Source organism: Oncorhynchus gorbuscha, linkage group LG11, assembly GCF_021184085.1.
Source record: "Oncorhynchus gorbuscha isolate QuinsamMale2020 ecotype Even-year linkage group LG11, OgorEven_v1.0, whole genome shotgun sequence".
Lineage (NCBI taxonomy): Eukaryota > Metazoa > Chordata > Actinopteri > Salmoniformes > Salmonidae > Oncorhynchus > Oncorhynchus gorbuscha.
The window spans coordinates 20,786,232-20,798,621 of record NC_060183.1 but is presented as its reverse complement, the minus strand read 5'-3'; positions in this window follow the sequence as shown (position 1 = coordinate 20,798,621).

The window sequence follows — 12,390 nt, the reverse complement described above, 5'->3', positions numbered from 1 at the left end:
CCCCCCAAAAATATATATATTATAATTTACTTAGCTTTGATAACCATGACAAAAGTATAGCTATTATGATATGGCCATGACTTGATAGGAATCTTCGGCGCTGTTATGGTTTTTCTCATTGTTTCCAATGCCAGCTGGGATCTCAGAGCATTGTTCTGTATTTGCATGTGACGGTAGATCTAAGTTTACATCTCTAACACACCACCCAGAGCTATGACCATGAGATAATACCTTGTCAGCTGGCCAAACCTGTTTAATGGCACTCAATTCTGGGGTATCCTTAGAAAACAGTGGGTATCACATAACCACCCAGTTAAATGGAACATAGCTGACCCCTTCAGCTTTAGGGAACGGTGTTCCCTAAATTAGTGTTTGGACTTATCTGAGGATCTAGAACATGACACTCTTGATCTTCTTTGATTTGGGAGTCTCAGGCATCAACCTCGTCAATCATTCTCACTGCTTCTAGCCTAGAGGAGCCTCCACTGTCCCACCAGATATAGGAGTCAATGGCCTTCTTTTGTGCACAAATATCAAATTATGATTGGAAGGACGTCAGAGTTCTCTAAAGAGCTAGACTATTTGTTTTGATCAAATTGTGCAATTTGGCAAAAATATCTATTTTGTAACACTTTATTTTACTATTGGCCTACTTTTTCCATTAGTATTCATCTATCTATTTAATATTTACATTTACATTTTAAGTCATTTAGCAGACGCTCTTATCCAGAGCGACTTACAAATTGGTGCATTCACCTTATGACATCCAGTGGAACAGTCACTTTACAATAGTGCATCTAAATCTTAAAAGGGGGGTGAGAGGGAATACTTATCCTATCCTAGGTATTCCTTAAAGAGGTGGGGTTTCAGGTGTCTCCGGAAGGTGGTGATTGACTCCGCTGTCCTGGCGTCGTGAGGGAGTTTGTTCCACCATTGGGGGCCAGAGCAGCGAACAGTTTTGACTGGGCTGAGCGGGAGCTGTACTTCCTCAGTGGTAGGGAGGCGAGCAGGCCAGAGGTGGATGAACGCAGTGCCCTTGTTTGGGTGTAGGGCCTGATCAGAGCCTGGAGGTACTGAGGTGCCGTTCCCCTCACAGCTCCGTAGGCAAGCACCATGGTCTTGTAGCGGATGCGAGCTTCAACTGGAAGCCAGTGGAGAGAACGGAGGAGCGGGGTGACGTGAGAGAACTTGGGAAGGTTGAACACCAGACGGGCTGCGGCGTTCTGGATGAGTTGAAGGGGTTTAATGGCACAGGCAGGGAGCCCAGCCAACAGCGAGTTGCAGTAATCCAGACGGGAGATGACAAGTGCCTGGATTAGGACCTGCGCCGCTTCCTGTGTGAGGCAGGGTCGTACTCTGCGGATGTTGTAGAGCATGAACCTACAGGAACGGGCCACCGCCTTGATGTTGGTTGAGAACGACAGGGTGTTGTCCAGGATCACGCCAAGGTTCTTAGCGCTCTGGGAGGAGGACACAATGGAGTTGTCAACCGTGATGGCGAGATCATGGAACGGGCAGTCCTTCCCCGGGAGGAAGAGCAGCTCCGTCTTGCCGAGGTTCAGCTTGAGGTGGTGATCCGTCATTCACACTGATATATCTGCCAGACATGCAGAGATGCGATTCGCCACCTGGTCATCAGAAGGGGGAAAGGAGAAGATTAGTTGTGTGTCGTCTGCATAGCAATGATAGGAGAGACCATGTGAGGTTATGACAGAGCCAAGTGACTTGGTGTATAGCGAGAATAGGAGAGGGCCTAGAACAGAGCCCTGGGGGACACCAGTGGTGAGAGCGCGTGGTGAGGAGACAGATTCTCGCCACGCCACCTGGTAGGAGCGACCTGTCAGGTAGGACGCAATCCAAGCGTGGGCCGCGCCGGAGATGCCCAACTCGGAGAGGGTGGAGAGGAGGATCTGATGGTTCACAGTATCGAAGGCAGCCGATAGATCTAGAAGGATGAGAGCAGAGGAGAGAGAGTTAGCTTTAGCAGTGCGGAGCGCCTCCGTGATACAGAGGAGAGCAGTCTCAGTTGAATGACTAGTCTTGAAACCTGACTGATTTGGATCAAGAAGGTCATTCAGAGAGAGATAGCGGGAGAGCTGGCCAAGGACGGCACGTTCAAGAGTTTTGGAGAGAAAAGAAAGAAGGGATACTGGTCTGTAATTGTTGACATCGGAGGGATCGAGTGTAGGTTTTTTCAGAAGGGGTGCAACTCTCGCTCTCTTGAAGACGGAAGGGACGTAGCCAGCGGTCAGGGATGAGTTGATGAGCGAGGTGAGGTGAGGGAGAAGGTCTCCGGAAATGGTCTGGAGAAGAGGGGAGGGGATAGGGTCAAGCGGGCAGGTTGTTGGGCGGCCGGCCGTCACAAGACGCGAGATTTCATCTGGAGAGAGAGGGGAGAAAGAGGTCAGAGCACAGGGTAGGGCAATGTGAGCAGAACCAGCGGTGTCGTTTGACTTAGCAAACGAGGATCGGATGTCGTCAACCTTCTTTTCAAAATGGTTGACGAAGTCATCTGCAGAGAGGGAGGAGGGGGAGGGGAGGAGGATTCAGGAGGGAGGAGAAGGTGGCAAAGAGCTTCCTAGGGTTAGAGGCAGATGCTTGGAATTTAGCGTGGTAGAAAGTGGCTTTAGCAGCAGAGACAGAGGAGGAAAATGTAGAGAGGAGGGAGTGAAAGGATGCCAGGTCCGCAGGGAGGCGAGTTTTCCTCCATTTCCGCTCGGCTAATATCAATATGAAAAGGCAGTTACACATGTAGGCTACATATTATACACTTTATATACAAAAGCATGTGGACACCCCTTCAAATTAGTGGATTTGGCTATTTCAGCCACACCCATTGCTGACAGGTGTATAAACTCGAGCACACAGCCATTCAATCTCCATAGACAAACATTAGCAGTAGAATGGCCTACTGCCGGGTGGAGATTATAACAGCACATGGCCAAATGTTCAAATGTTCATAAATGACCAGCATGGTCAAATAATAATAATCACAGGCAGAACAGTTGAAACTGGAGCAGCAGCACGGCCAGGTGGACTGGGGACAGCAAGGAGTCATCATGCCAGGTAGTCCTGAGGAATGGTCCTAGGGCTCAGGTCCTCCGAGAGAGAGAAAAAGAGAGAATTAGAGAGAGCATACTTAAATTCACACAGGACACTGGATAGGACAGGAGAAGAACTCCAGATATAACAAACTGACCCTTGCCCCCCGACATATAAACTACTGCATCATAAATACTGGTGGCTGAGACAGGAGGGGTCAGGAGACTCTGTAGATATAACCCCACCCACTTTGCCAAAGCAAAGCACAGCCCCCACACCACTAGAGGGATATCGTCAACGACCAACTACCATCCTGAGACAAGGCCGAGTATAGCCCACAAAGATCTCCGCCACGGCACAACCCAGGGGGGGGCGCCAACCCAGTTACTCAACCCACTCAAGTGACGCACCCCCTCCAAGGGACGGCTTGAAAGAGCACCAGTAAGCCAGTGACTCAGCCCCTGTAATAGAGTTAGAGGCAGATAATCCCAGTGGAAAGAAGGGAACCGGCCAGGCAGAGACAGCAAGGGCTGTTCGTTGCTCCAGAGCCTTTCCGTTCACCTTCACACTCCTGGGCCAGACTACACTCAATCATATGACCCACTGAAGAGATGAGATGAGTAAAGACTTAACGGTTGAGACCGAGTTTGCGTCTCTCACATGGGTAGGCAGACCATTCCATAAAAATGGAGCTCTATAGGAGAAAGCCCTGCCTCCAGCTGTTTGCTTAGAAATTCTAGGGACAATTAGGAGGCCTGCGTCTTGTGACCGTAGCGTACGTGTAGGTATGTACGGCAGGACCAAATCAGAGATAGGTAGGAGCAATCCCATGTAATGCTTTGTAGATTAGCAGTAAAACCTTGAAATCAGCCCTTGCCTTATAATAATAATAATAATATATGCCATTTAGCAGACGCTTTTATCCAAAGCGACTTACAGTCATGTGTGCATACATTCTACGTATGGGTGGTCCCGGGGATCGAACCCACTACCCTGGCGTTACAAGCGCCATGCTCTACCAACTGAGCTACAGAAGGACCTTGACAGGAAGCCAGTGTAGGGAGGCTAGCACTGGAGTAATATGATAAAATGTTTTGGTTCTAGTCAGGATTCTACCAGCCGTATTTAGCACTAACTGAAGTTTGTTTAGTGCTTTATCCGGGTAGCCGAAAAGTAGAGCATTGCAGTAGTCTAAAGCATGGATACATTTTTCTGCATAATTTTTGGACAGAAAGTTTCTGATTTTTGCAAAGTTACGTAGATGGAAAAAAGCTGTCCTTGAAACAGTCTTGATATGTTCGTCAAAAGAGAGATCAGGGTCCAGAGTAACGCCGAGGTCCTTCACAGTTTTATTTGAGACGACTGTACAACCATTAAGATTAATTGTGTTGTGCAGGTGAATGAGGACCCAAAAGCGACTTGGCGAAAACAGAGTTTTTAATCCAGTTTAAGGAAATAGCAATACTCCTAGACAAATCGGAGTGGTAAATAAAGCATAAAAACAATATCACTCGTAATCACGAGAACTGACTGGAGACTCGATAATAAACTGCAGGTTGCCTCGGGAAGGCACTTGACCGTAGCAGACTCAGACACCTGCTCACCACGCAGCATCTGAGGGAAACACGACACGACAGGGCGATACAAAGACACAGCACGGTGAACAATATACAAGGATCCGACAGGGCAGAAACGGAAAACAAGGGGAGAAATAGGGACTCTAATCAGGGGAAAAGATAGGGAACAGGTGTGGGAAGACTAAATGATTGATTAGGGGAATAGGAACAGCTGGGAGCAGGAACGGAACGACAGAGAGAAGAGAGAGAGGGAGGGAGAGAGAAAAAGGGGAACGAACCTAAAAAGACCAGCAGGGGGAAAGCGAACAGAAGGAAAAGCAAAATGACAAGACAATATAAGACAAAACATGACAGTACCCCCCCACTCACCGAGCGCCTCCTGGCGCACTCGAGGAGGAATCCTGGCGGCAACGGAGGAAATCATCAATAAGTGAACGGTCCAGCACGTCCCGAGACGGAACCCAACTCCTCTCCTCAGGACCGTAACCCTCCCAATCCACTAAGTATTGGTGACCCCGTCCCCGAGAACGCATGTCCATGATCCTACGTACCTTGTAAATAGGTGCGCTCTCGACAAGGACGGGAGGGGGGGAGGGAAGACGAACGGGGGTGCGAAGAAAGGGCTTGACACAGGAGACATGGAAGACAGGATGGACGTGACGAAGATGTCGCGGAAGAAGCAGTCGCACAGCGACAGGATTGACGACCTGGGAGACACGGAACGGACCAATGAACCGTGGAGTCAACTTACGAGAAGCTGTCGTAAGAGGAAGGTTGCGAGTGGAAAGCCACACTCTCTGGCCGCAACAATACCTTGGACTCTTAATCCTACGTTTATTGGCGGCTCTCACAGTCTGTGCCCTGTAACGGCAAAGTGCAGACCTCACCCTCCTCCAGGTGCGCTCACAACGTTGGACAAACACTTGAGCGGAGGGAACGCTGGACTCGGCAAGCTGGGATGAGAACAGAGGAGGCTGGTAACCCAGACTACTCTGAAACGGAGATAACCCGGTAGCAGACGAAGGAAGCGAGTTGTGAGCGTATTCTGCCCAGGGGAGCTGTTCTGCCCAAGACGCAGGGTTTCTGAAAGAAAGGCTGCGTAGTATGCGACCAATCGTCTGATTGGCCCTCTCTGCTTGACCGTTAGACTGGGGATGAAACCCGGAAGAGAGACTGACGGACGCACCAATCAAACGACAGAACTCCCTCCAAAACTGTGACGTGAATTGCGGACCTCTGTCTGAAACGGCGTCTAACGGGAGGCCATGAATTCTGAACACATTCTCGATGATGATTTGTGCCGTCTCCTTAGCGGAAGGAAGTTTAGCGAGAGGAATGAAATGTGCCGCCTTAGAGAACCTATCGACAACCGTAAGAATCACAGTCTTCCCCGCAGACAAAGGCAGACCGGTAATGAAGTCTAGGGCGATGTGAGACCATGGTCGAGAAGGAATGGGGAGCGGTCTGAGACGACCGGCAGGAGGAGAGTTACCTGACTTAGTCTGCGCGCAGTCCGAACAAGCAGCCACGAAACGGCGCGTGTCACGCTCCTGAGTCGGCCACCAAAAGCGCTGGCGAATAGAAGCAAGAGTGCCTCGAACACCGGGATGACCAGCTAACTTGGCAGAGTGAGCCCACTGAAGAACAGCCAGACGAGTGGAAACAGGAACGAAAAGAAGGTTACTAGGACAAGCGCGCGGCGACGCAGTGTGCGTGAGTGCTTGCTTAACCTGTCTTTCAATTCCCCAGACTGTCAACCTGACAACACGCCCATAAGGAAGAATCCCCTCGGGATCAGTAGAAGCCACAGAAGAACAAAAAAGACGGGATAAGGCATCAGGCTTGGTGTTCTTGCTACCCGGACGGTAAGAAATCACAAACTCGAAACGAGCGAAAAATAACGCCCAACGAGCTTGACGAGCATTAAGTCGTTTGGCAGAACGGATGTACTCAAGGTTCTTATGGTCTGTCCAAATGACAAAAGGAACGGTCGCCCCCTCCAACCACTGTCGCCATTCGCCTAGGGCTAAGCGGATGGCGAGCAGTTCGCGGTTACCCACATCATAGTTGCGTTCAGATGGCGACAGGCGATGAGAAAAATAAGCGCAAGGATGAACCTTATCGTCAGACTGGAAGCGCTGGGATAGAATGGCTCCCACGCCTACCTCTGAAGCGTCAACCTCGACAATGAATTGTCTAGTGACGTCAGGAGTAACGAGGATAGGAGCGGACGTAAACGTTATTTTAGAAGATCAAAAGCTCCCTGGGCGGAACCGGACCACTTAAAACACGTCTTGACAGAAGTAAGAGCTGTGAGAGGGGCAGCAACTTGACCGAAATTACGAATGAAACGCCGATAGAAATTAGCGAAACCTAGAAAGCGCTGCAACTCGACACGTGACCTTGGAACGGGCCACTCACTGACAGCTTGGACCTTAGCGGAATCCATCTGAATGCCTTCAGCGGAAATAACGGAACCGAGAAAAGTAACGGAGGAGACATGAAAAGAGCACTTCTCAGCCTTCACGTAGAGACAATTCTCTAAAAGGCGCTGGAGAACACGTCGAACGTGCTGAACATGAATCTCGAGTGACGGTGAAAAAATCAGGATATCGTCAAGGTAGACAAAAACAAAGATGTTCAGCATGTCTCTCAGAACATCATTAACTAATGCCTGAAAAACAGCTGGCGCATTGGCGAGACCAAACGGCAGAACCCGGTACTCAAAATGCCCTAACGGAGTGTTAAACGCCGTTTTCCACTCGTCCCCCTCTCTGATGCGCACGAGATGGTAAGCGTTACGAAGGTCCAACTCAGTAAAGCACCTGGCTCCCTGCAAAATCTCGAAGGCTGATGACATAAGGGGAAGCGGATAACGATTCTTAACCGTTATGTCATTCAGCCCTCGATAATCCACGCAGGGGCGCAGAGTACCGTCCTTTTTCTTAACAAAAAAGAACCCCGCCCCGGCCGGAGAGGAAGAAGGCACTATGGTACCGGCGTCAAGAGACACAGACAAATAGTCCTCGAGAGCCTTACGTTCGGGAGCCGACAGAGAGTATAGTCTACCCCGAGGAGGAGTGGTCCCCGGAAGGAGATCAATACTACAATCATACGACCGGTGAGGAGGAAGGGAGTTGGCTCGGGACCGACTGAAGACCGTGCGCAGATCATGATATTCCTCCGGCACTCCTGTCAAATCGCCAGGTTCCTCCTGAGAAGTGGGGACAGAAGAAATGGGAGGGATGGCAGACATTAAACACTTCACATGACAAGAAACGTTCCAGGATAGGATAGAATTACTAGACCAATTAATAGAAGGATTATGACATACTAGCCAGGGATGACCCAAAACAACAGGTGTAAAAGGTGAACGAAAAATCAAAAAAGAAATAGTCTCACTGTGGTTACCAGATACTGTGAGGGTTAAAGGTAGTGTCTCAAATCTGATACTGGGAAGATGACTACCATCTAAGGCAAACATGGGCGTAGGCTTCTCTAACTGTCTGAAAGGAATGTCATGTTTCCGAGCCCATGCTTCGTCCATGAAACAACCCTCAGCCCCAGAGTCTATCAAGGCACTGCATGTAGCACCCGAACCGGTCCAGCGTAGATGGACCGACATAGTAGTACAGGATCTAGATGGAGAGACCTGAGTAGTAGCGCTCACCAGTAGCCCTCCGCTTACTGATGAGCTCTGGCTTTTACTGGACATGAATTAACAAAATGTCCAGCAACTCCGCAATAGAGGCACAGGCGGTTGGTGATCCTCCGTTCCCTCTCCTTAATCGAGATGCGAATACCTCCCAGCTGCATGGGCTCAGTCTCTGAGCCAGAGGAGGGAGATGGTTGCGATGCGGAGCAGGGAAACACCGTTGACGCGAGCTCTCCTCCACGAGCTTGGTGACGAAGATCTACCCGTCGTTCTATGCGGATGGCGAGAGCAATCAAAGAGTCCACACTGGAAGGAACCTCCCGGGAGAGAATCTCATCTTTGACCACTGCGTGGAGTCCCTCCAGAAAACGAGCGAGCAGCGCCGGCTCGTTCCAGTCACTAGAGGCAGCAAGAGTGCGAAACTCTATAGAGTAGTCTGTTATGGATCGATCACCTTGGCATAGGGAAGCCAGGGCCCTAGAAGCCTCCCTACCAAAAACTGATCGGTCAAAAACCCGAATCATCTCCTCTTTAAAGTTCTGGTAATTGTTTGAACAATCAGCCCTTGCCTCCCAGATAGCTGTGCCCCACTCTCGAGCCCGGCCAGTAAGGAGTGAAATGACGTAAGCAACCCGAGCTCTCTCTCTAGAGTATGTGTTGGGTTGGAGAGAGAACACAATATCACACTGGGTGAGAAAGGAGCGGCACTCCTTGGGCTGCCCGGAGTAGCAAGGTGGGTTATTAACCCTAGGTTCCGGAGGCTCGGCAGACCAGGAAGTAACAGGTGGCACGAGACGAAGACTCTGGAACTGTCCAGAGAGGTCGGAAACCTGAGCGGCCAGGTTCTCCATGGCATGACGAGCAGCAGACAATTCCTGCTCGTGTCTGCCGAGCATGGCTCCTTGGATCTCGACGGCAGTGTTACGAGCGTCTGTAGTCGCTGGGTCCATTCTTTGGTCGGATCCTTCTGTTTGCAGGTGAATGAGGACCCAAAAGCGACTTGGCGAAAACAGAGTCTTTAATCCAGTTTAAGGAAATAGCAATACTCCTAGACAAATCGGAGTGGTAAATAAAGCATAAAAACAATATCACTCGTAATCACGAGAACTGACTGGAGACTCGATAATAAACTGCAGGTTGCCTCGGGAAGGCACTTGACCGTAGCAGACTCAGACACCTGCTCACCACGCAGCATCTGAGGGAAACACGACACGACAGGGCGATACAAAGACACAGCACGGTGAACAATATACAAGGATCCGACAGGGCAGAAACGGAAAACAAGGGGAGAAATAGGGACTCTAATCAGGGGAAAAGATAGGGAACAGGTGTGGGAAGACTAAATGATTGATTAGGGGAATAGGAACAGCTGGGAGCAGGAACGGAACGACAGAGAGAAGAGAGAGAGGGAGGGAGAGAGAAAAAGGGGAACGAACCTAAAAAGACCAGCAGGGGGAAAACGAACAGAAGGAAAAGCAAAATGACAAGACAATATAAGACAAAACATGACAAATTGTCAGATTCAACAGAAGATCTCTTTGTTTCTTGGCACCTAGAACAATTATCTCTGTTTTGTCCGAGTTTAAAAGTATAAAGTTTGCAGCCATCCACTTCCTTATGTCTGAAACACAGGCTTCTAGCGAGGGCAATTTTGGGGCTTCACCATGTTTCATTGAAATGTACAGCTGTGTGTCATCTGCATAGCAGTGAAAGTTAACATCATGTTTTCGAATGACATCCCCAAGAGGTAAAATATATAGTGAAAACAATAGTGGTCCTTAACCTTGAGGAACACCGAAATGTACAGTTGATTTGTCAGAGGACAAAACATTCACAGAGACAAACTGATATCTTTCCGACAGATAAGATCTAAACCAGGCCAGAACTTGTCTGTGTAGACCAATTTGGGTTTCCAATCTCTCCAAAAGAATGTGGTGATCGATGGTATCAAAAGCAGCACTAAGGTCTAGGAGCACAAGGACAGATGCAGAGCCTCGGTCTGATGCCATTAAAATGTAATTTACCACCTTCACAAGTGCAGTCTCAGTGCTATGATGGGGTCTAAAACCAGACTGAAGCATTTCGTATACATTGTTTGTCTTCAGGAAGGCAGTGAGTTGGTGCGCAAACAGGCTTTTCTACAAAAATGTTTTTACATAAAAAATATAAAAAATAAAATCTATCATAGGATGTCAACACGTCTGTCGATTATTTTCTCCCCTACTAGAGCTTCCCCGGTCAACTGTAAGTGCTGTTATTGTGAGGTTGAAACGTCTCTGAGCAACAGCGACTCAGCTGTGAAGTGGTAGGCCACACAAGCTCACAGAGCGGGACCGCTGAGTGCATCTTCTGTCCTTGGTTGCAACACTCACTACCTATTTCCAAACAGCCTCTGGAAGCAACATCAGCACAAGAACTGTTCATCGACCGCTTCATGAAATGGGTTTTCATGGCCGAGCAGCTGCAAACTAGCCTAAGATCACGATGCACAATGCCAAGAGTCGGCTGGAGTGATGTAAAGCTCGCCACCATTGAAATCTGGAGCAGTGGAAACGCGTTCTCTGGAGTGATGAATCACGCTTCACCACAGTCCGACGGACTAATCTGGGTTTGGAGGATGCCAGGAGAACACTATCTTCTCCAATGCATAGTGCCAACTGTGAAGTTTGGTGGAGGAGGAATAATAGTCTGGGGCTGTTTTTCATGGTTCAGACTAGGCCCCTTAGTTCCAGTGAAGGGACATCTTAACGCTACAGCATACAATGACATTCTAGACGATTCTGTGCTTCCAACTTTGTGGCAACAGTTTGGGCAAGGCCCTTTCCTGTTTCAGCATGACAATGCCCCCTTGCACTAAGTGAAGTTCAAACAGCAATGGTTTGTTCAGATCGGTTTGGAAGAACTTGACTGTCCTGCACAGAGCCCTGACCTCAACCCCATCGAACACCTTTGGGATGCCCGACCTCACTAATGATCTTGTGGCTGAATGGAAGCAAGTCCCCACAGCAATGTTCCAACATCTAGTGGAAAGCCTTCCCAGAATAGTGAAGGGGGGACCAACTCCATATTAATGCCCATGATTTTGGAATGAGATGTTCACCGACCAGGTGTCCACATACTATTGGTCATGTAGTGTACTTGATAACATGTTAGGTAGGCCTACTTTTCTTACATCAAAGAATTTAACTCAATTGGTAACTATGTTGGTAGCTTACCAAATGAAATGTATTTTATTAAGACCTTTTTTTTAACATCAAATCAAATCAAATTTTATTGGTCACATACACATGGTTAGCAGAGGTAAAAATCTGTTGTTCTGCCCCTGAGCAAGGCAGTTCATCCACTTTTCCCCGGGCGCCAAATATGTTAATTAAGGCAGCCCCCCACACCTCTCTGATTCAGAGGGGTTGGGTTAAATGCGGAAGACACATTTCAGTTGAATGTATTCAGTTGTACAACTGACTAGGTATCCCCCTTTCCCCTTATTGTGAGTGTAACAAAATGCTTGTAAAAAAATAATCCTGACTGTATGTAATAACACTTAAGATATTCTGGGTGAACAATGTAAGAAATAATACATAAAAAAACTAAATACTGCAGAGTTTCCTAAGGACTAGAAGCGAGGCAGCCCTCTCTGTCGGCGCCATTTTTCTGATCAGTAGTTGTCACAAAGTGTTATACAGATACTCAGAACACCAAAGAGCTAGCAATGCAGATGCAGAAGCAAATGGTGCCTGTGGTGCTCTATTTGATTAATTCCTAAGAAACAAATAATATATGAAATGGTTATTACTGTGTAATGACCAATTACTATCTAATTTATCAGTGAATTATTGGTGATTTGTGTACAATAAAAATCAAGCTCTACCATTCGTTTTGATATCAAAGGTTGACCTACTGATAATAGTAATTTATAATGCTTGAAATGTAACACTTACTTTCAAAATGTGCCTTTCTGTATCCATGAAAAGTGCCCTCGCCCTCCTGTTCCTGTGACGTTGTCAACGCATTCCATTTGAATTGGTCAATTTTACCCATGTGATGTAAAGACACCAATCAGTGCTAAGAGCGATAAAAAAAATAAAAAAAACAACGTCCAAATGTGGAGCTCTGAAA